General features: G+C 44.4%; 1 long non-coding RNA gene across 1 annotated transcript in view; it reads right to left on the bottom strand.

Moving 5' to 3' along the window:
- LOC141984068 (uncharacterized) overlaps positions 1-16,509 on the bottom strand; it is a 31,068-nt gene extending 14,559 nt beyond the window's left edge. The window contains exons 1-3 of the long non-coding RNA XR_012638633.1: positions 16,416-16,509; positions 16,052-16,148; positions 11,528-11,663 (exon numbers count right to left, since the gene is read on the bottom strand). This is a non-coding gene — a long non-coding RNA (uncharacterized LOC141984068). The remainder of the gene's footprint in view (positions 1-11,527; positions 11,664-16,051; positions 16,149-16,415) is intronic.
- Positions 16,510-19,948: the final 3,439 nt, after the last annotated feature.

Genomic DNA, 19,948 nt, shown 5'->3' with positions numbered 1-19,948 from the left:
GAAATGCAGGAATTTCAGCTATTTGCTGCATGCCATTACTTTAAAAACAAATGATTTCAGACTCAGTTTTGAGCTCACACCATTAGAAATACAGACTAACTTCACTGAAGTCAGTGAGATTTCTCTGGATTTACACTGGCATACATGGAAGACAGCATGTCTGGAGGGTATTATCTACACCGAGGGTTTCTGACGCACAGATCCCCACCCCACCCAGGCATCTCTGGAAACATTCCCTTGCTACCACAGACCGCACAGCGTTCCAGCTGTGGAACTAGAGTGCCAAAGCTGAGGAGAAGGCAGGCCAGGAGCAGGAAGGGAGAGGCTAGAGGTGTGGGGGTTGGGAGCGTGCATTGACCCCCTCCAAGCCACTTGGAAAATCTGGCAGGGAATAACACAGTCTGGAACTGCATTAACTCTTCTGCCAGCCCTCCGCACTTGGGAAAGCCCTGCTTTAAAGGAAGTTACGGGGGTAGTGACCACTGCGAGAAGCCCTGGCAGCATGGCCCCAACAGAACTAAAATATCAGGGAGCAGTAGGGGAGATGTCAGAGCAACTCTGAGGGACAGGGCCCTCGCCTCTTGCAGGGTCTGAAAGATCCATGCTGCTTGGAGGCAGAACTCAGGGAGCAATGCTACCCCCTTTCCCCCCCGCCCCCCCAAGGACCCAGCCTAAGGAAGCCCTTGCTGAGGTTTCTATGCCCCCACCCCCAGCAGGGTGCACTCTGGGGCTGAGGACAGAATTTGAGCAATAGTTTTCAAACTGACTTCTGCAGGTCCTTATTCCATGGTGTGCCTTCATCTGATACAGTATCTGGGCTGGGGTGGGGGCAGCAACAAAATATAGACAGCGTGACTTCATATGGAAGAAGAAATCCTCCAGACAGGGCTGGATTAATGCTCCTGTGGGCCCGGGGCTTTTAGATTTTATGGGGCCCCTGTATATAAGTCTTTTTCCTGGGAGGATGTTTGGTGCAGGAGGGGATTCTGATCTGGAGCAGGGGTGGAGGAGGGGGGGTCAGGTGCAGGCTCTGGCCGGGCGGTGCTTACCACAGGCAGCTCCCAGCCAGCAGTGCAGCAGGGCTCTGGCTGCCTGCCTGCAATAGCCCCATGCCGCTCTCAGAAACAGCTGGCTGCTAGCACATCTCTTGGCCCCTGGGGGAAGGGAGCCAGCGGGTCTCTGTGCACTGCCTGCACCTGCAAGCGCCGCCCCTGTAGCTCCTATTGGCCAGGAGCTGCAGGGATGCTGCTGGGGGTGGGTGCAGAGCATGAAGCCACCGTGCGCCCCCCAGGGGCTGCAGAGACATGCCAGCAGCAAGCCGCTTCCGGGAGCGACGTGGGGGTATGGCAGGCAGACAGCCTGCCTGAGCACCCCTTTCAGCAGCCCAGAGACCGCTGCCTGTGATTTACTTTTGTGGGGGGCCCCCATGAGCCGGGGCCCTGGGCTACAGCCCCTAAAGCCGCTCCCTTAATCTGGCCCTGCCTCAAGTTCTGTGGTAACATTTGTAGAACAAGGTGGTTTTCGCATACAGGCTTCATGGATATGGGCAGCAGCCACAGCACTGACAGTTACATGGTAAGAGCTCCAAGGGACCTGTTACAGGCTGCCAGATCAATAATTGAGGGTTTTAAAGAAAGGTCTTAAGTATGTATTTAGGCTAGAGACTGTAATGGCTCCAAAAGAGCTGTTAGTGTCTCTTGGCTCAATAATCTAGTCACAACTGGGCGGTTTAAGGGCTGCTCATCAGCCTGAACTTTGAATTTCCTGCAGTTTGTTCTTGGGTTTCATGTCAGTGAAGTGCGGGGCCTTCGGTTTTGCAGCTGTGTCATTGTGATTGGGTTTGACAAAGAAAAGCAACAGCTTTTTGGTTCGTCTTTTTGAATTCAAGGTTCTAGTAGCTCTGAAGTTGACTGAAAAGGTTCTCTGCATTAGCCCTTTGTGCATCCTAGTTAGACCTTAAGACAAAAGGAAAACAGAATATAAACTAAAAAAATCCCCATTACAATAGCAACCTATTTTGGCCAACTGAGTGGTGCTTTCTCTTGTCCCATGAGTGAATCCCCCCACCCCACCCCTCAAGAGGAAGAGATAAGGGACGAGGGTTCTTGATGGACAGCATCCATTTATACAACAAGCAGAATCAGGGGACGCACAGGAGAAAGACACATGATGATGATGATTAGAAAAAAGAGCCCCCTTGCTTTACCGTGCAATATTTAAATGTGTAGGCCAGAGCTGGATCCAGAAATATTATATCTTCTTTAATTCTCTATGACAGATTACACACAGATTTGGCAAGCTGGAAATAACTGTGCAGGCAATTCCCTCTATAAGAAAGGTGTTTTGTTTTTTTCTTAGAGATTTGTTTGTTTCATCAAGACCCCACCATGTGATATTAGTAATATCTCAAATCCAGACTTGCTACTTCACCTTCAAAATTGAGAAGGCCTGGACTTGATTATCTATATTCCCCACTATGTGCTGCAGGAAAATGTTAGTTGCCCACAGTAGAAAAACAGATATATGAATATTAGTCAGCTCAGTGACTCACAGTAAGGGAAATCCAGGATTAGAGAGAATATTTGGCTTTCTACTACAGGGCCCTGTTCTCACCCACACATGAGGTTATTTAAGTCAATGGTAGTTAATCCTATCCTGCAGGATGCGAATTGGGCCCCTACTTTGGCTTTTGTACATGATGGAATAACACAACCACCTTCCCAATTCATTTGTGACTGCATTTGTTATAGTCCTGGGCCAAATTCTCCTAGCTGTTCCAACATGAATCTAAGGTCACTCCACTGAGGCTTTCTTTCTTCTCAGGGAGCATGGTACCTGATGATTGTTACCAGCTAATTGAAGGAAATGGTGTGGGTGCCTGTTTTTAGAATTCTGATTTGTGCCACTGAACAGGAGCTGGATTGTCCATTGCATGGGAAAGGTTGCGATTTCAAAAATATTCCCATTTAAAACAGAACAAAACCAAAACATTTCACATTGTCCCACCAAATGAAATTCGGGGGTGGGGGGGGGGGTGAATTGTTTTGGGTAAACTGAAATGTTTCCTTTCAATTTTGACTTTTTAAAATGTTTATATTATAAAAATTTTTAAATGGAAACCAACAGTTGTTTTGAAACAGAAAAATTTAGTTGAATGCTTTGTTCTGGGGTCTGTTTTCTTTCTGAAACGTTTCACTGAAATAGAAATGCTTCTACTAAATGGTTTGTGTCTGATGAAGCTAAATTTTCCAATGGATAAACATTCTGTTAGCAAACTTCCAGCTAGCTCTCCTGTCTTGTCCTGAAGGAAGAGAATGAAACCATTGCTATACTGCAGTGCAGCTGCTTTGAGCTCACTAATGGTGCAAAGTGGCCTTCATGTCACAACGTAGCTAACCCCAGGAGGCTCACTGTAGTACAGGGGGATCCTCTAGTGTCCCTGAGCCAGCATTGTGGCTTCTATACCGCTGTCCCTTCTGTAAGGTCAGAGCTAAGGAAAAGGGTCATGGCTGGTGCATCCTTATGCCCTACTAATGCCCATTTGTCATACTGGCCCATGGTGGACTATTGGCAGCCATTGCACATTAAAGCAGCCTTCGGGCAACTGTGCGTTATGCGTGATGCCCAGTTGCCCAGGTTCAAGGGAGTGTGCTGCTGTAAAGTGGCTGAAGCGCTGTAGTTTATGCATTTGTATAGCACCCACCTGGCATAAAGGGGGCCCCCAAACCTGACTGGGGCCAATGGGTGCTACTGTAATACCATAAATAAATAATAGCCATCCATGAAGCAAACCTGCTTTTTCAATGACTCATTATGATAACCAAAATCCAGCTAGACCATTTAGGCAACTAAGAGCAGGCAGCAAATTAACAAATTCACCAGCTCATTATTTTTATGCCCAGAGCTGGATATAAAAGACTCTTGCCACCTGCAGAAGCAGTAAACAAGTGCTCCTCTTTCACCCAAAGCCGCTTGAGGAAGCTAACTGTGCTGTTTTGTGTGAGCTCTGAGTCCCTGCTTTATGCCCAGAACTCAGCCAGCCTCACACAAACAAGAATTTACTGGGTTTTAATTCCTTCCTCCCAAATTCTTCCCATTGAGGGATGAGATCAGAAATAAGTGCATGGCGCATGGACGGCCCATGTAACATTTGGGCTCTAGCAATAGGCTCTAAACGGAGCTGAGAGGCACGAAGGTGCCGTTCCCAGTCCTCCCAACTGTACAATTAAAGAGAACAGTGATTCTGCTGCAGGATTCACTCACCTCTTATCTAAGCAGTGCCATTCCCTTCTGCGCTGGAGCAGTGATTTGCTTTTATTGCTCCCCAAACCCTGAACTATCCCTGAAGCCCTGGCCTGAGTCATGCACCTTGTCACCACAAGATTAATTCACTACTGTGCAATTAACTTGCCGTGCAGTAGTCACTGGGCAGTCACTGCACAAGACCAGTCTGACTTTACAGGCTGTTCACTAACCGATGGCGCCCACTTCTGTGGAGAGCTTTGCCATTGACTTCAGTGGGAGCAGAAACACAGCCTACATGATACGTGTGGATCACATTATATTATTTGCACCAAAACAATCACTTTGGCCATTCCTGCTGAAATGATGTCTCTGTGCTGCAATGCTGGGCAACTTCTCTGAGATGCTTTGTTTCAGTTCCGGGCACTTCAGAGATTTAAAAAAATAAAATATTTTTTTAAAAGATCCCAAGACCAAATGCAAACCTCAGTGCAAAATTGGCAGCACTAGATAAGCTTTGTTGGGATTCTGGAGGTATGGGTAAATCAGAAATGAAATCTTATTTTTTAAAAATTAATAACATTTTATTAAATATTAAAGAGCAAGGCTGGAGTCCATTTCCTCCAGTATGAACACTAAGCAAAATCAAATATACGATTCTTCTCCCTTCAAGCCAGTTGTGACGAAAATCCCAATTTTTAAACGTCTTGTCATTTGAAAATAGTATTTTAAACTATTTAGATAGAATAATCACAGCTGGCATCTCACCTTGGAAACAAACTAATCAAATACACTAGCCATAGAATGAGTTCTTTTCCTTCTGATGGGAAGGGAATTATGAACGTAATTAGGAAAGAAAGTGCTGCCTATTGGTTATAAGGCGCTTGGAGTTAGGACTCCAGTGTTGTATTTGCAGCTCTGATGTACTGGGTAATCTTAAGCAAATCACTTAATTCTCTATGCATCAGTGTGCCTATCTGTAAAATGGGCCCAATAATAAGCACCTCACGGGGTGACTCTTCCTCACAAATATGTATGACACATTGGGTGTATGTAGGGGTGCATGGCACATGAGGTGTGTCATAAGTTGCCAAAGACAACAATTCATGGATCCAGACTAGGAAGCTTGGGCTGCTAGATGGCAAGAGTGGTCACACTGAGGGCAGGGGCCAGTGAGGGCATACCTCATCTCCCCATCCCACTTCATGGAGGTGCCGCAGAAACAATAAAGCCTGAGGCTATATGATTTTTCCCATGGACCCCCGACTCTGGGAGTGGAGAGCACTGGGGTGACCAATCGAGGGCAAAAGCACAGGGCCTCAGCAGGGCTGGATTGCCAAGTTTGGTGGGGGAAGGTCCCAGAGCCTAGCTGTCGAGGGGGCAACCTCACCCTGACAGAACCATCAGAGAAGGGCTAGCTTGAACAGATTTCTTCCCCCGGAGGCCCCTCGCACAGTTCGTTCCATTGGAGGGGATGCTCTGGCCTAGGGTACAACGAGGTTCCAGTTGTAAAGCCTGTTGGGCTTCTTGGCTAGAAGGCACTGTGGATAGACAATGCATTATTTAATTTTAAAATGGTTTAGAAAGTCAGTGTGCGTACACCACTAATATTGTAATTACTGGTTTGCCTTTATCAGCCTTGGTTCTTTTTGTAGCCCTGCCATTTAAAGTTATTGTTCACTTACTGTAGCCAGGGATGGATTACCCAATAGGGAGACTAAGCACGTGCTTAGGGCACCAGCAAAGCAGAGGGGCACCAAAAAATGAGGGGGGGGTTGAAAAAATTTGGTATTTGATATTTTTTAAAAAAGCATCGAAGTAGTCATCATGGGAAAAAATCAGAACTTTGTTAGACTTGCTTACACTCCACGACACACTCTTCCCCCATTTTTCTGTTCTCTTTTTATTACTTATACCCACCTAAACCAGGGGCGCTTCCTACTAACATAGATCGAAATAATGCGAGGAAATCAGATCCTGTCATTTATAACATTCCTCAATCTGAAAAGCCACACTGGTGAAGAAATGGCAAATCAAATACTACATTATCTGTGCCAAGTTTGGAAAAGAGATTTCTCAAAGCGCAGTGGTCAATCTTATGACAACGCTGCCAACATGTCAGGGCGTTATCAAGGAATGCAGAAGAAGCTTTTAGAACAGAACAAATATGCCATATTCATACCATGTGCTGCACACACACTCAGTCTTGTTGGCCACAGTGCTGTTGATTGCTGTCCGGTGGCAGTAAGTTTTTTCTCAACAGTCCAGTTACTTTATACCTTTTTCTCGGCCTCAGCACACCGATGGGCAGTTCTTAAAACATATTTGGGCAATGATCGTGTGTTGAAATCTCTTTCTAATACTCGCTGGGAGGCACATGCAATGGCAACAAGCGCAATTCTGGAGTCCTACTCAAAGATTGTGGATGCATTAGAAAGTACAGCCGAAGACCAATCAGAAAAGGGAGAAACTATACGAGAGGCAGAAAACATTGCAAACAAGATGCAAGAACTAGAGTTTGTATTCATGTTGACCATGTGGAATGAAATTTTACAACACTTTTACCACACGAGTCAAGCTCTCCAAGAAAAAGAAGTGGATTTGAAAACATGCGCAGACCTCTGTCAATCATTAGCAGACCACTTACACACTTTGAGGAATGATTTTGAAAGATTTGAAGACGTATCAAAAGATATCTTGCGTGATACTAACTACAAAGAAGCCCAGTCCCACAAGCGAATCAGGAAAAAACCAGCAAATGATAGCAGTGCAACAGAAACAGCATTGAATCCTGAAGACAAATTTAGCGTATCGACTTACTACGCTATAATTGATACACTTGAAGCTCATATGAAGAGGAGAGGTGAAGTGTACAAAGAAGTATCAAGTAGATTTTCTTTTCTAAACGATATGGACTTATCTGACGAACAATATTCACAAGGTTCCCAAAAGCAAGTTGACTCCTACCCTGTTGACTTGAACATGAATCTCTGTGGAGAAGTACGGCAGTTCCATTGTTATCTGCGTGCAAAGTTTAATGAAACAGGAAAAATGAAATTCAGTCACATTGATCTTCATGACACAATATTGAAAGATGGAATACAATGTGTATTTCCAAATGTAGAGATCGCACTACGTATTTTTCTAACATTGATGATTACTAACTGCTCTGCAGAACGCTCTTTTTCTCAGCTGAAAAGAATAAAAAACCCTCAGAGAACAACAATGTGTCAGGACAGACTAGATTCACTTTCCCTACTGTGTATGGAAGCGGACATGCTTCGTCAAGTCAGCTTCGATGAACTTATCTGGAATTTTGCAATCAGAAAATCTAGAAAGAAGCTATTTTAATTTCACCATACATGTAAGTTTTTTGTCATTACGAAAAATAAAATTTTGTTTTATGGTATAGTATTGTTTTTATTTTGAATTACATATGGTGGGGCACCATAATCTTTTCAGTGCTTAGGGCCTCTAAAGGTCTTAATCCGGCCCTGACTGTAGCTAATTCCCTTTGATAAATTTCATAGCAAATACTGCGTCCTGAATACTTGTTATTCCAACCCTATGGATGTTTGCTTCTTGCACAAAGGACAAGCTGGGCACATCCATCTACAGGTCAGTGAAACAGGAGAGTAATCCAATGGCTGCCACAGATACTGATGGGCATTCTTGAGCTGTGTTCATTTGGCTGGCAAAATGGAAAAACACTGGCAGCCGAAAGGTTAAAAAAAAAACCCAAAACATATGGATGGTGCATGACAGCGACAGCTTTGGCTTGACCTGATCCTGCAATTAAGCAAAAAGGAAATATAATTTGGAGAACAAGAAAAGAATCATTAAAATATTCAGGGCCTGGGAGGGAGAAATCTGTTTGTATTTTCCCTGGCATTTTGCCTGTCAAATTATGATCTTATTTGTGGCTCTAAATGAGTTGCTTATCTCTCAGAAAATGTAGAAAGTGCTGGCTTCTTCTCCATTACATAGACCATAGGAGGGAGAAGTTGTTAACAAACCTGAAGGTTAAGGGATTGACAGCTCGGAGAAACTAAACACCTTTATTTATTCACAGAGCAGAAGCTGGGTAAGCCAGAGAAATTCCAGTGTCCTTACATTACTGCTTACCGTCTCCAAGGGTGCTAGGTCAGGAGAAAATGTGGAGGGGACTCAGATTGTGGATTGTATTTCAGTTAAGGTCTGAGATCAATCCAGACCAAAACTTCAGATTTTACCACCCAAGAACTGTGGGGCAGATTGGATCCAAAACCAAACTTCATAGATGTGCCCTATTTTTTTAATAGGCCAGAACAAACCCCCAAATCTGAACATGCAATGCTAAGCTTTGAGGAAACTCAGATCTTGCACCTCAGGTCAGGGTCCAGTGAAGCATATGAGTGGGGTATCCCAAGTCGCTGAGTGTCTCTAATCTAGATGCTAGATTGTGGTGGGCGGGGGGGTGGGGGTGGGATGCAGCTGCACTGCTCTAGGAGCAGCAAAGAGACTGTGTCTCAGCCAAGCACAGTCTCTCCTGGAACTGCTCAGTGCACACAGTGGGTGTACAATCTGCTCCATCCATTGGGCTCAGAATTGGGAACAGCTTGCTCTGCCTGGTGCATCTGAGCTCTGTTGTGAGCAGGTGCAGAGGGTGGGTGGGGTCAGAGCCCTGCCCACTCCGTTTCCAGCATTCTGCTCCCTGTGGGGCTCAGGGCTTGTTTATAGGAAGCCTATGCACACACCCAGGGGCTCATTCAAGCACATGGCAATGAGAACTGCTGAGCAGAAGAAGGGGTGTCGCTGTTACTGTTTTAGCTCTGTGGTGGGGCTCACAGGAGCCGGTGTCCCATGGCAATAGCTGCTGAGAAGAAATGGCTTGTTTAATGAGACCAGTGAAGAGATGTACTGTAATCAAGTCACCATCAGTGTCTCCCCCTAGCTGAGGGCCAGGTTGCTCCCTCCGGTACGGGAAAGAGGGGAAGAAAATGGCACAAAATGAACCTCGCAGAATTTTCACCCAGTCTTTTCATCGACAGGGGAGGTGACAGCATTTGCCTCTCCATGGAACAAACACTGGATTCCATAGCCCTTCCTCCCTGGCTTTGGCGGTCCATTGTAGCACCTTGAAGAAGCATCCCCCAGCATGGAGAAGCTCCTCTTAAACATTAATATAGCCTCAGGTTCTATTAACTGTAACACAGAGATTGGTAGGGGGGACTGTAACACAACTGTCTCCCCACCTTTACCCAAGTCTACATGCATGATCCACTGCTTTCCCAGGAGCAGACCCCCAGCCCTGCAGAGGTCCTTCTGAGGAGCGGAGTACATGGGAATAATATTGTGGAGGTGACAGACCTTGCCCCTTCCACATGGAAAGAGGAAGATCCACGCCTTGGCCCAGAATGGCTCAGTTCCCTTATCCCTACAGTTCTTCAGGGTGAGAGGTGTGTGCATTAGAGTAGAAAAGCCCATCCCCTGATAGCAGCAAGTGTTGTCTGTGCTGGATTGCATGTGGTGTATTTTCCTCTGGAGCAGTGGCTACAAGGAACCAAAGCGACACTAAACTGTAGGACACACTGAACATGACCTGAGATTGCACCTGAAAGCACCTTATGCAGCAAGCCAGCTAGCCCGCCCAATCTGAAATTGCTCTGTCTCACACACACACACACTACCCATCTCTACATTTCCTCTTTTGCCTTGAGTTTATTTCCTCTCAAGCTCACCTCCAAGAAAGCAGCTGATGCTGCAAGAAATATTAAGAAAAACAAGAATAAAAATGGGATGGAGCATTTAAAACCTCCACCTGATCCCTGAAACCATACCTGGCCTTTTAGCAGTTTAGTCTAAAATACTCATCCTCAAATGAAAGAAAAGCACAGCTTATTTCTTTAAAAAGAAAGAGCAAACATTAAAGAGAAAAGAATAAAACTGAGTGAAAGTTCACTCTTTGTCCCTATGTTTATTTAGGACCCAATCAGTGAAATCGATGGGAGATGTGACAGAGTAATGAATGCATGTATTCCTTTAATCACGAATATTGAGGCAGCACAGAGAGGCCCCAAACAAGATCAGGCCCCATTGTGCTAAGCACTGTCCAAATACATGATAAGAGTTGGTTCCTGCCCTTAGATCTAAACAGAAGAGCCAGGCAAGGAAAACACTGTGATCCCCATTTTATTGGTGCTGAAGCTACAGCACAGAGAGATTAAGACTGGGATGCTCAAACGCTCTGCCGCTTTGGCAAGCCCATCTGGCGGGACTTGCCCCAAGTCACACGGATAGTTTGTGGCAGAGATGAGTGTTGAAAGCTGATCTCCTGCATCACAGGCCAGTGCCTTACTTAGAAGACCACCCTCTCTCTCAAATATATCACTGGGGAGATTGAACTTTTGACTCTAATGCCACTGGGGCAGAGACCTTGTCTTAGCATGCTGCTGGTCCTGCATAAATAATAATAATAATAATAGGAATTGGGCTGAAAAAATCAACATAAACCACCGCATTGCAAAAAAAATTTCTGTCTCACTCAAGTTAACAGCCTCTCCATTACATGAAGGGAGAATGTTTGAAAAGGAGCAAGGGCAGAGCTGTAAAAGAGGGATATGCATACTATTAAGCTGCAGCATCTTTGCCAGTTTGGCAATTCTTCTGACAAAAATCTGTTAATAAAAATCATAAAAAGCAGTGGCAAAGACCGTACCAGCATAAGCGAGGCGGTGGGCATGAAACTAATGAGAACCCTTCACTCTGTAAAACCTCTATCCTATCTCAGCATTTATCAGCTCCTGCGCCTTATTGTCTAGTTAAAACGGAAATAGCTAGGCTTTTACTCGTAATCATCTGGCCATGTGCATGACAATGTCAACTGACACTGGTTTTCATAAGCCAAACAAGCTGCCCTGGGGTAAGCAACAGTAAAACCAATCAGATGTAGTGACTAATATTTCCTACTCCCGAAAGGATAAAGACGGAGATGTGGTTAAAATTAGATCCCATTGCAAAAGACTACTCGAGAGAATGGCTGGGAAGGAACATGATCAACATCAGGTTTTTGAATGCGGAACCAGTGCCTTGATTCTAAGTGACATCTCCCAACACAGAGGTGAAGTTTTCAGGCTGTTTACACAGATAGATGAGCATTTAAAACAAAAAAACAAAAAACAGGAGCTGCCTGCTGCCCTGCAGCAAAATCTATTCCCTGGCCTGAACCATTCAAAGACAGGCCTGTTCTTGGCACTTTCACTGTAATTGTTCTGCACTCACTACAGCCACAATTTTTCCTCCCTACCTTTCATCTTGGCTGTGTTCCTTCAACTTCCTGCAGTGTCCGCAGTCTGGTTCTGAGAAATATCACACTCTCTTATTCTGGTTTTCATTCCTTTCACCCACCAGCAGCTTTCACGTCACTTTGCGAGCCTGTCCATCTGAAAGAAACGTTTGCAGTCCCCAGAACTGGCTTGGCATAGTTTGAGTGCAAAGGAGTTACACTAGTGTAAAACTGGTGCATGATCAGAATCAGGCCAAGGAAATGAACAGGAAAACTTTACAAGCAGGGTTTATGCTACTGACTTCAGTGGAATTATCTGGAAGTAACTGAGGCTTGCATCAGACCCATTACCTGTTGGGGTTTTATTAAGGCCATATTTGCTCCTAGAAGATGAGTCTGATTTAAAAAGACAAAACACCCCCCTCCCCTTCTGTCTCCCCAAATATCATCTTTCATCAGGGCGACTTCTAACATTTTCAAAACTGGAGTGGGGTCAAAATTCCATGTCTCACACATTTCACACCATGTGCCATTCCTCAGCTCTGAGCTCTCACACAGTCAGGCCTGTTTGCTCAGTGTGCCCTGTTATTTCTGACTGAGCAGAGATTACTCTCAGACCTGAAAGCAAAGCATTGTTCTGCAGTGGGATCCCGCAGGGATCAGTTCTGGGTCCAGTTCTGTTCAATCTCTTCATAAATGATTTAGATAATAGCATAGAGAGTACACTTATAAAGTTTGTAGACAGTGCCAAGCTGGGAGGGGTTGTAAGTGTTTTGGGGGATAGGGTTAAAATTAAAAATGATATGGATTCTGGACAAACTGGAGAAACGGTCTGAAGTAAATAGGATAAAATTTAATAAGGATAAATGGAAAGTACTCTGCTTAGGAAGGAACAGTCAGTTGCACACATACAAAATAGGGCAGAAAGGGATCTGGGGTGATAGTGGATCACAAGCTAAATATGAGTGAACAGTGTAACTCTGTTGCAAAAAAAGCAAACATCATTCTGGGATGTATTTGCAGGAGTGTAGTAAGCAAGACACAAGAAGTAATTCTTCCGCTCCACTCCGTGGTGATTAGACATCAACTGGAATAGTGTGTCTATTTCTGGGTGCCACATTTCAGGAAAGATGTGGACAAACTGGAGAAAGTCCAGAGAAAAACATGAGGGAAGATTGAAAAAATCGGGTTTGTGTAGTCTGGAGAAGAGTGAGGGGGTGACATGATAACAATTTTCAATTCCATAAAGGTTGTTACAAGAAGGATGGAGAAAAATTGTTCTCCTTAAACTCTGAGGATAGGATAAGAAGCAATGGGCTTAAATTGCAGCTATGGCAATTTAGGATAGACATTAGGAAAAAATTCCTAAATGTCAGGGTGCTTAAGCACTGGAATAAATTGCTCAGGGAGGGTGTGCGATCTCCATCGTGGAAGATTTTTAAGAGTAGGTTACACAAACACCTGCCAGGGATGGTCTAGATAATACTTAATCCTGCCTTGTGTGAAGGGGCCTGGACTAGATGACCTCTTGAGATCCCTTCCAGTCTTACAATCCTACTTAGACCCATGAACTTAGAAGCCGCTATCGTGGGTTGCATTCTGGTACTTTTTCACCACTCCTGAGACATAAAAATGATGGAAAGCAGCCAGATCTTCCCACATAAGAATTCCATGGTGTAAGGGGACTCCCCGGTTGGTGTAGGGCCAGCACAGTGACCCTACAGCGTCCCTCACCTTGCAGTCTCCAATATAGGGGCTTGCCAGGAGTCTGTTGGGAAAGGCAGAGGCTATGGCTTGAATAAGTTGTGCTTTACCTATTTCGGGCTTCCAGATCATCCCTTGAGGACGGCAAAAGCCTGGTAGTAAGTTAGAATCGCTGCTGAGGCAGATATAGTGTATGCCAGGAGCCAAACTGGCCCCTGACAATCTGAGAATCCTGAGAGGCATGGCTCAGACTTGGGGCAGGAACCTTTTAATAGAGCTAGAGGATTGGATCCAATAGGAAAGGCAGGAAACAGAAAAATGGAGCCTTTGAAGAAAAATGAATGAGAGCAAGAAGCAGAACCCAGGTGGCAGAGCAAGAGGAAAAACAACTAAATAATGGAAACTCAGAGTGAGAGACCAGGCCTGGAAACAGAAAGAAAGATCACTAAAAGCAGAGGGCAAAGCATTAGAAGCAGAGAGCGGAAGAGGAGAGCAGAGCACTGAGATCAAAAGGAGTGCTTTGTAGAAGTACTAAGAAAAAGTAAAAAATATGTCATGGAGAGAGCCAGTCTCAAGGTAGTTGCTGAGATTTTTATTTCTCACAAAACAAGATATAATATCTGATCTTAAAAAAAATCTTGATTTCCTCAAAAATTTTCCAGAAAAATCCCAATGTTTTCAAGTGTAGGGTGATTTTTGTTCCACAAAAATATTTGTTATTTTCTATGAAAGAGTCACCCTGTTTAAAGGTACATAATTGCTTGAAATGTGTACCATAGGTTGGGAGATAGGAGTTGATTAAAAGGGTATCATGGACACATTTGATATGTAGTAAAAATATACATTAACTGCCACATTTTCAAAAGAGGTCAGGGTCAGATTTTCGTGTTCAGCACCTATAACTGGATCACAGTTTTCAGAAGAGCTCAGCTCCCATTTAGTCACCTAAATAAACAGCCACATTTTCAAAGAATTCAAAATGCTGAGCACTTTTGAAAATCTGGCCTGAAAGATTTTATCCTGGGGTGTACAGCAGCCAGTGAGGCAAATCAGGGGTATTCAGTGCTTCACAGGATCAGGCCCTCACAGAGAAACGCATGGGCTACTGAGTCCAAAACTCTTGAGTTTTAATCCATGCTTGGACACTATCTCTCTCTCTCTCTGTAGGTTCAGTCAGGTCACTTTAACCTCTCGCCCTCCATTTTCCTTTCTGGAAATAAAGTCTAATGCTCGGTTCCTTCTTCACAGGGGAAGTCATAAGGAACAATTCATTTTTTGCAATGTGCTTTGTAAAATGTGCTATGTACTGGCTAAGTAAAATTATATATGAATATACATTTCCAACAATGATATACTAAACCTGATCTCAAGAGTTAAGTGAAATGATCATTTGAGGACAGTAAAGCCCTGTCATGATTTCTGAAGTCTTTTGCAATGTAGAGGAATGGATGACTTTTCATTCATCATATGTACATTAGCCATTCTGTTTTTACCACTGAGAATTATTAGCTAGTTAATTCCTTTCATTCAGATGGGACTTAATACATTCAGCTTCAGTTCACCTGTTTCAGGTCATGTGCAGTGACAGAGCTCTGAGAGCTCCGGGAGCTGCCCTGCTAGAAGATCAGTGTTTTCAATTGCAAGCATTGGAGTAGATTCAAGGCCTTTAAAGTTATTTCATGATTAACATCTTGCATAAAATGACTCTCCCCCAAACCTTCTGTCTGTCTTCTGTGGTTTATATGATTGTGGTGCCTGATGCTTCTCTCACAGGATTTGTCTTGACTAAGATAAAAAGATGGGTTTTTTTAAACGTCAGCAAGCACAGTCCAAAAACCAGCTTTTCATCCTAGTCAAGGCAAACTCACAGTGAAGATAGAAATCACAGCTCTTAGGGAGGAAAAAGATCAGCATAAGTGTTCAGTCCATCCTCCTAGAAAGGCAGGGTATTCTCCCCTGATAGAGGTCACATTGATGCTGGATATTAAAGTTAAGGTTTAAAATCAAATTTACACAAGTTAAGAGGGAAGGTACTGTACATCTGGGATCAGGCTTGGGTTATGGGGGATTGCAAGTATCGGTTACAAGGTTCACGAGGTACATACATATCACATAACCACCATAGATCCAGATTGGGGTGTGGGAGTTTTTAAACTGTCAGTGGATAAGTGGGCTCAGGTGCGCCACCCATGGAATGTATTAAGAGTCCAAGTCGGTATTGGTGTAGAGAATAAGTACATGGGTTGGGTGCATCCTACTGCACTTGATCTTATCCAAAAGGCCAAGTAACTTATTTACAATGCATTTGCTTATAGTGACCTGATCCACAACACAAACAGCTGCCTCTGGCATCAGCTGGAGTCCTTTGTACAGCTCAAGGACACAGTGTTGCCTTAAATAGGAGATGTACTGAGCATGTGTTGTTTTATTTCACAAATATTGCATATGTCCTTCAATCACTTTTTAAAATTAATAATGTATTAAGTGGAGGTTAAAGAATTGTGTTTTTATTTTCATCCAAGCATTCTTATAGCTAGTTCTCAAGGCACAGTGGGGAAGAAGCATTAGCCAAAGGCACAAAAGAGCTGTTTGAATACTGCTGTCTTTTATACCCAACAACAAAATGTAAAGAGGGGCACTGAAACAAAGTGCAGTCTTGTTGACTATTAACTTGAAAGTGGGAAATAAGCAAATAATTTTAAATCACCAACTATTAGAAGCCTAGATAGTTATCTGAGGTTGTTTCCACATTGAATTTGGTTTTAGTAATTCTCACGGAGGCAACTATTTTGGAATGTAAAGAAGAAAATTGCTGTTCTCGATCTCCTTTCAAAAACATACCCTGATTATTGGCTTTGCAGGTCTGCTGCATGAATCACAGTTGTGTGTCATCACAGGCATTCAGCTGTGCTGTCATGGTGCAGGATGAAATCCAAATCTGGATGAAAAGGGAAACCCAAACAAATTCATCTCCATTCCTCATGACTCACTCTGCTCCTTATCACCAATCATCCCTCCTGTGCAGGAACAGAGAAAAAAAACAACCACCCCAAATTCTAAAAACTGAGACTATTTTAAAAATCTGAAGCAACCGGAAGGTCTTTGACTCAGAAATGTATAATGTAATTGGTTAAAGTTAAGTTCTCCTGCTTCTCCCAAATCAGTTTAGAATTCTAGAATTAAACAGCAAGTCTGTCTGGCTTACATAAAAGCTATTTTCTTGCTTTCCTTTTTTATTTTTTTCCATCAATCGACAGGAGTTGCCTCCGGTGCCTCAACAGTAGCTATGACTGTGTCTTAATGAAAAAAGATGTGTAAAATATTACCATAACCTCGGAGGCATGAGTGAAGCCCTTATTAGAATTCGGGACCTACAGCTGGAACTTTCAGCTTGGGGTGGGAGATAAAGTTAACTATTGTTAGCTCACAAGTGGCTCAGACTTCCTGGCAACTGAAGTGAATTACTCAGCCCTTTATGCAGGGCTTCAGAAACAGTCCACTGTTTCACAACAAAAAAGGCATTCAGGCAGGGAAAGATGGTCTCCCCAGGCTCTAGAAAGCTAGCTTTAAGACAGTGAATCAACACTAGGGCCTCACAAGTGAACGGCCACTGTGGGAAAGGGTGATGATGTCAGGCTGAATGCATTTCCAGTGTTTTTGTCCCACTTTTCATTGCTTTTGCTCGCTCACTCTCTCTTTCTCTGTCCCCTTCCTGTTCTTTCGAGGCCATTATTTTAAAAGTTTAGAACGCCCATCAACTCCAATAGCCCACTGCGACACTGTTGCCATGGCAATGCTTTTCTACACTTTTCTTTGCATAAAAAAACCTGGGGGGGGGAGCTAAAAAAAAGAAGAGACAGTGAGAGTCCCAGAGAGAGGCATAAGAGAGACAGCGCCAGTTGGGGGCAGCATGGAGTTAGAGCTGGGAGTGGGGAGAGGGGCACTGCCACTGGAGGGAGGGGGGAGAAGAGGTGAGGGGGCTGGTGAACCCAGCAGGTATTTGGGGGTCTTTTGAAAAACAAATTTGTAATCCTTCACACTCTACACTTTTGAAAGGATCCACACTTCTGAAGGCCTACAGAAGAATCAGAGTAATGTTCTTCTCTAAGCCTTCACAAAGAACACAGCCATGCTTTGGCAAATGTACCCAATTACATAGTTTATACAAAGTTTTCAAAGGCTTTTCTGTGCTTGCCTGCCTCCCCCCTCCCGCCCAAAGAATGTGTGTAAGGGAGGGGGGAGGCCCCTATATGCTTTTGATCCTGATAGCAAGTGACCTTTAAACAAGCTGACATACTTGACAGGATAGCCCACATTCTCAGGTTTACTGTGCTGTCAAAGTGTAGGCTTCAGCAGTAACTGCTGAGAAGCAACCCTGTCAACCTGGCTGGACACAGTCAGTGACAAGGGGGAAGAGGCATTCATTGCTCATGTTGTTCTGCCTGTACATGATACAGTGCCGCCTGCATCCCAATCACCAGCTTGCCCTCCCTCCTCCATTCTGAGAAATAGTGGATATTCCTATGGCCAGTGCAGGAAGCCTTTGCTGAGCCTGTCCCGAGGCAAAACTATAGTATGGCAGAATTGCGTGCACACTGAGCACTGAAATAGTAGAGTGATTTAGTACACATTATCCGTGCTGTACTGCGGGTTTGGATATCAGCATTTTAAAGACTACAAATGTACATACTGCTTATACAACATTCAATATTCATCCTTTCTGTCCTCTGCCCTAATTGTGACACCGTCTCTCTGACTGAGCCTATGTCTTCACTAAGAAAAAAAAAGTGCAAATTTTCATAGAATCATAGAAATGTAAGGTTGGAAGGGACCTTGAGAAGCCATGACGTCCATCCCCCTTCACTGTGGCAGGACCATGTGAACCTGGCCCTATCCCTGACATGCGTTTGTCTAACCTGTTTTTAAAAACCTCCAATGATGGGGAGAAGCTAGATATGAATCAGCAGTGTGCCCTTGTTGCCAAGAAGGCTAACGGCATATTGGGCTGCATTAGTAGGAGCATTGCCCAGATGGAGGGAAGTGATATTCCCCTCTATTTGGCACTGGTGAGGCCACATCTGGAGTACTGTGTCCAGTTTTGGGCCCCCCACTACAGAAAGGATGTGGACAAATTGAAGAGAGTCCAGCGGAGGGCAATGAAAATGATTAGGGGACTGGGGCACACGACTTATGAGGAGAGGCTGAGGAACTGGGCTTATTTAGTCTGCTGAAGAGAAGTGTGAGGGGGGATTTGATAGCAACCTTCAACTACCTGAAGGGGGGTTCCAAAGAGAATGGAACTAGGCTGTTCTCAGTGGTGGCAGATGACAGAACAAGGAGTAATGGTCTCAAGTTGCAGTGGGGGAGGTTTAGGTTGGATATTGGGAAATACTATTTCACTAGGAGGGTGGTGAAGCACTAGAATGGGTTACATAGCGAGGTGGTGGAATCTCCATCCTTAGAGATTTTTAAGGCCCGGCTTGATAAAGCCCTCGCTGGGATGATTTAGTTGGTGTTGGTCCTGCTTTGAGCAGGGGATTGGACTAGATGACCTCCTGAGGTCTCTTCCATCCCTAATCTTCTATGATTCCACAACCTCTTTTGGAGGCCTATTCCAGAGACTATCCTTACAGTTAGAAACTTTTTCCTCATATCTAACCTATAGCTTCCTTGCTGCAGATTGAGCCTATTAGTTTACCATGCTATCCTTCTGTAAGTACATAGAATCATAGAATCATAGAATCATAGAATATCAGGGTTGGAAGGGACCCCAGAAGGTCATCTGTCCAACCCCCTGCTCGAAGCAGGACCAATTTCCAGTTAAATCATCCCAGCCAGGGCTTTGTCAAGCCTGACCTTAAAAACCTCGAAGGAAGGAGATTCTACCACCTCCCTAGGTAACGCATTCCAGTGTTTCACCACCCTCTTAGTGAAAAAGTTTTTCCTAATATCCAATCTAAACCTCCCCCATTGCAACTTGAGACCATTTCTCCTCGTTCTGTCATCTGCTACCATTGAGAACAGTCTAGAGCCATCCTCTTTGGAACCCCCTTTCAGGTAGTTGAAAGCAGCTATCAAATCCCCCCTCATTCTTCTCTTCTGCAGACTAAACAATCCCAGCTCCCTCAGCCTCTCCTCATAAGTCATGTGCTCTAGACCCCTAATCATTTTTGTTGCCCTTCGCTGGACTCTCTCCAATTTATCCACATCCTTCTTGTAGTGTGGGGCCCAAAACTGGACACAGTACTCCAGATGAGGCCTCACCAGTGTCGAATAGAGGGGAACGATCACATCCCTCGATCTGCTGGCTATGCCCCTACTTATACATCCCAAAATGCCATTGGCCTTCTTGGCAACAAAGGCACACTGTTGACTCATATCCAGCTTCTCGTCCACTGTCACCCCTAGGTCCTTTTCCGCAGAACTGCTGCCTAGCCATTCGGTCCCTAGTCTGTAGCGGTGCATTGGATTCTTCCATCCTAAGTGCAGGACCCTGCACTTATCCTTATTGAACCTCATCAGATTTCTTTTGGCCCAATCCTCCAATTTGTCTAGGTCCTTCTGTATCCTATCCCTCCTCTCCAGCGTATCTACCACTCCTCCCAGTTTAGTATCATCCGCAAATTTGCTGAGAGTGCAATCCACACCTACACAGGGGAGACAAGGCACTGTAGTTTCACTATGAGGTACACTAAGCAAGGTTAACTGCGGGCAGGGAGTATAGTGCTGACCTTGCTT

The sequence above is a fragment of the Natator depressus genome, chromosome 3, assembly GCF_965152275.1.
Source record: "Natator depressus isolate rNatDep1 chromosome 3, rNatDep2.hap1, whole genome shotgun sequence".
Lineage (NCBI taxonomy): Eukaryota > Metazoa > Chordata > Testudines > Cheloniidae > Natator > Natator depressus.
This window is presented reverse-complemented; position numbering and strand designations above follow the sequence as displayed.